The following is a 4,824-nucleotide window of genomic DNA, read 5'->3' as shown; positions in this document are numbered from 1 at the left end:
AGACTCAGTGGATGACAGAGGGATCAAATTTCCTGACAAAATGTGTGTTCACTGATTGATCTGCAGAGCCACACGGTCAGGCTGGGTGCAATAAGATGTGGAAACAGTCCTTCAAATTTAAATCCCTAGTAAAAAAAGAGAATACAATCCATTTTATCCAGCAGCCATATCACTCTGCAACTCACAACTGGCAACCCACTGAAGCTCAGCAGGTGTGAGCCTGGTCAGTACCTGGTTGTGAGACCTCCTGGCAAAAACTAAGGTTGCTGCTGGAAGAGGTGTTAGTGGGGCCAGCAGGGGGCGCTCACCCTGCGGTCCATGTGGGCCCTAATGCCCCAGTATAGTGACGGGGACACTATACTGTAAACAGGCGCCGTCCTTCGGATGAGACATAAAACCGAGGTCCTGACTCTCTGTGGTCATTAAAAATCCCAGGGCGTTTCTTGAAAAGAGTAGGGGTATAGGATTTCCCATTGGCCTTTACCAGTCATGGCCTCCTAGTAATCCCCATCTATGAATTGGCTTCATTACTCTGCTCTCCTCCCCACTAATAGCTGATGTGTGGTGAGTGTTCTGGCGCACTATGGCTGCCGTCGCATCATCCAGGTGGATGCTGCACATTGGTGGTGGTGGAGGGGAGTCCCCATTACCTGTAAAGCGCTTTGAATGGAGTGTCCAGAAAAGCGCTATATAAGTGTAAGCAATTATTATTATTATTATTATTTTAATACCCTGAATGTATGAAATGAGCACATGCTTGTTTTTAGCCTAGTCTTACTGACAATCACATTGCTGGTCTGATCACCTGCAGGATACGAGAACTCCATTTCTATAATATTTTGTCTTTGAAGAACTGGCATCTGATTCATTTCCAGTAGTCTCTCTCATTACTTGACTGTCTGTTGGGAACTGTTAGTCCTGCTTGTGTTTATTCTGTAGTCTGGTGAACAACAGGTCGTGAAATTAAGATCTATTTGATTAATTGTCTTTTATCCACCCTTTATCAGAAGGCTACTTATTCCTGTTTAAGGGTTTGCTGACCAGGAGTCTATCCCAGAATCCCAGAGGTGTAACTCGGCATTAGTAGTATATTTGTCCCCTTGTAGGGTACATACACAAACACACAGGGCGATGTAGAAATTCCAGTGAACCAAACAAGCATGTGTTGAAGATGGAAGATGGAGCGAATAACCCAAAGGAAGATTATGTGAAAGCAGGGAGAAGACGCAAACCCCCTACATAAGGTGCACACGTCTGGAATCAAATTAAATGACCCCCAAACACGTTCACCAATTTTGTTTCTAAAAAGATAACTTTCTGCATTATGCTAAATGATGAATGCACCTTCGTGTTTATTAAAATATTATTCTAAATGATTTTTAAAAATTGTGTTATTTTTATGTAAGAACTGTTTCAATCAAACGTACAAGAAAAAATCAATATTTTAGGAAATGTTGGAAAAGGAAAAGATAGTTGAAAAGTATGGAAGCCCGTTTCTGCCAGGGAGAAAAAAAAAAACGCGCTATGGTATCTCAGAATTCCGATTTAGTATCTCAGAATTGCAACTTAGTAACTCAGAATTCCGACTTAGTAACTCAGAATTGCGACTTAGTATCTCAGAATTGCGACTTAGTATCTCAGAATTCCGACTTAGTAACTCAGAATTCCGACTTAGTATCTCAGAATTGCGACTTAGTAACTCAGAATTGCGACTTAGTAACTCAGAATTCCGACTTTATATCTCACATTTGCGACTTCGAAATAGCCCATATTTCATTGTCTGTCCTTTTGTTATTGTAACGGATTCGGGTTCTAGGGCTTGTGCCCTCGCTGCTCCCACCCTAGTTTGTGCCTCACTGCATTGGCTCAAACCCAGGTCCTGCCAACTGAGGTACTTTCTGAGATACTAAGTCGCAATTCTGAGTTGCTAAGTCGCAATTCTGAGTTGCTAAGTCGGAATTCTGAGATACCATAGCGCGATTTTTTTACTCCCTGGCGGAAACGGGCTTCTATAGAAAAGCCTGGAATGGAAGTGTAATCCTCACTTAAGGGGAGCCGGGTTTTAGAACTGGCTATAGTTGCTCACGGACATAGCGTTGGCTTTATGAACTACAACTCCCATAACGCACTGCTCAAGTTTACGTCACAGTCCCTATTCTGCCTGGCTGTGGTGACCTCTAGCGGGGCCCTCTCAGTTCTGGCAGCTTTACCGTTGATCGTGTGCACTCACCGATGCGCGCAATAGGAACTCACACACGGTTTCCTTTTTTAAAGTTTATTTTCTACAAAAATAGAAAAAAACATGGGAAGGTTTCCAGAGATATGTACAAGTCAGGTTTACAGCAGGCTGGTAGCGAGAGTCTGACTCCTACCCTCATACATGTTGTTTTCCCCTGTTTAAGACGTTTACTATAACACCATTTAAACGCGACAACATAACAACTCAACTCACTAAGAACTTAACTCACAACACACAGACAGTTTTCATCTAGCGACTTCACACAGTTAGCTAACGAAGTTCAATTTCGTCTCTGATAATCCGCAGAGCCCGAATACACTTTTGATACTCTTAAAACATATAAACGTGTAAACCTTAAACCGAAACTATGACATCAGTAAACATAAACTTACAGGCCTTTTAAAAAAGCCTTATTACTTCAGATCTTACCTAAAAGATTAGAAAGAACCATGGGAGAGTTTCCAGAGATACGTACAAGTCAGGCGTACAGCAGGCTGGTAGCGAGGGTCTACCAGCCTGCACGAGGCGCTGTTCCCGATTCCCGGGCCCAGCTGCTCATCACCTGGTTGCACAAGCTTTGACTTTTCATTTTCATTACTATATTTTCAGGTTGTGTTTTTCATACCACTACGGAAAAAAAAACATATTTTAGAGGAAGATGTCAGCTTGATTAAACAAATATTGCTCCTTAAGCCTAGTTCCTTACTGTGCTAATTCTGCCACCTACTGGACAAGGTAATAAATAAAACAAGGAGAAAATCATAGAATATAACACCCACATTACAGGCCAGCCAAGTAAAGGGTGTAAGATGACCTGGGGAAGGGTCATTCATAACAGGTATTTTCGGAATGACCTACTTAAAATACTAGATATGGACCTAAGCAAAATGGCTGCCAAAAAGAATCAGCTGACCCGTATATGGAAAGGGTCTACCCTGAGAAACAATGAGACACAGCTGAGCCGCATCAGGAACTGAAATATAAGTGCCCCGGAGGCAGTGGACAAGGCGGAAGCCGATAAGGTGAATGCGGTTTGGAGGAAGAGAGAGGAAAGAGGTTTATGTTAAAGATCGGACTAAGGAATAACGGACTACTGAAAGGAGAAAAGGTTTATGGTTCTTGGATTGCGGATAGTGGATAAGGATACATCGCGGATTGGCTTTATTATGGATTTTTGTAACTCGGATCGGAACAGGATTAATAGAGCGGATTACGGACTGGATTTGGAAGATAATTGGAGGAAGAAACGCCACGAAACTCAGGAAAGAAAAGTGTGGTGTGAGTACTTCTCTCATTTACATAAACTTTCCCCCGGAGGCACCACAAGGGATATCTGAAGGACTGAAAAGAAGTGCACTGATTGTCACATTATCTAAGGTTGTCTTTTAAAATGTACTTGTATTCCATTAACAGCATCTATTGCACTGCCCGAGAAAATGAGAAATTACTGTATGTAATCTGTTCGAATTGGGTTCCTATGAAAAAGACTTGTGAAGAAACCCAGCTGGGACTCAAAACCCTTGGTATCTTGTCAGAAGAAGAGAATGCAATGTGCCCCAAGCCGTATGATTTTCAAAACAGATTTAGTACCAGAAACAAATAATTTGTAGCTATTTTATAAGAACCTTTCATCTTGTGTTTTAATTGTAATACAGTGTAGTAAAATGCACAATGGTTTGGTTTTGGGAGAGAGAAGGAATAGGAGGGAGAGAGGTAAGAAGGGAAAGGAAATGAAAGAAAAGTCCAGAATAGGCTGTAGGCTGTAGAAAAAATGTGAATAGAATATGATATATTCCAAGGAGAAGTCGAAACAAAATAAGACGTTAAAAAGAAATCAGCCTATCACTGTTTGCTGGGAGAATGGATGAATCCTGTCTAATGCTCAGCTGACACCCTGTTAAAAGCAATAAAAGACAATGTTAGTCCTCCGTGGTTAACCTACATTTATGCTGTTGCTTTAAAACAGATAACAACGGAAGAACTGAATGACATGGCGGAGAATATAGTGGCGTGGGTGGCAGTGTCCATTATCAGAGTGCTGCTCCCAGCCATCTCCCTGTACAATGAAAAGAGGAGCCGGAGAAGAGTCTCTTAATCACCTGCTGCAGATCTAATAACCTTGCCTCTGAATTGTGGATGGTGTTCTTGAATGTGTCAACTCTCCCTTGTCAGCAAATAAGCCAATAAGAAAGAATTCCCACCCCAAAGACTGTGCGTCTTAATCAATCTGCAAACTCAGAGACTGACCGTGAGATTTTACAGGTTGTCTCTAAAAGCTTGAACCACTTTCACTGTATGTATTGAGTCAGTGTCAGTCTACGGTCTCCATATTAAATGAGATGTAAAGTCTCAAATTGCACTTAATGAGTATGTTATCTTTAGTGTTTTAATGAGACTTTCTGGTAGCAGAATGTATGTAGCGTTTTTTGCAATGGAATGCACAGCAGCACTGTTTCAGAAGGATATACAAAAGGTAAAATGTACTGTAATATTGTGGTAAAATAGTTGATAGCTGAATGGATATGATTTAAAATTACAGTGGTTTCCAGTACTAAAATAATGTTAAAATGAAAGAATTCTATAAA

At 41.2% G+C, this 4,824-nt stretch overlaps 1 long non-coding RNA gene across 1 annotated transcript; it reads left to right on the top strand.

Annotated features, from left to right (window-relative positions):
- The first annotated feature begins 3,239 nt into the window (after positions 1-3,239).
- Positions 3,240-4,599, top strand: LOC148811444 (uncharacterized). The gene is made up of 2 exons (XR_016086390.1): positions 3,240-3,517; positions 4,206-4,599. It is a non-coding gene; the product is annotated as an uncharacterized LOC148811444 (long non-coding RNA).
- Positions 4,600-4,824: the final 225 nt, after the last annotated feature.

Source organism: Atractosteus spatula (genome assembly GCF_055471065.1).
Source record: "Atractosteus spatula isolate fAtrSpa1 chromosome 11 unlocalized genomic scaffold, fAtrSpa1.hap1 SUPER_11_unloc_1, whole genome shotgun sequence".
Lineage (NCBI taxonomy): Eukaryota > Metazoa > Chordata > Actinopteri > Semionotiformes > Lepisosteidae > Atractosteus > Atractosteus spatula.
Note: the sequence above shows the minus strand (reverse complement) of the source record. Positions and strands in the feature narration are given on the sequence as shown.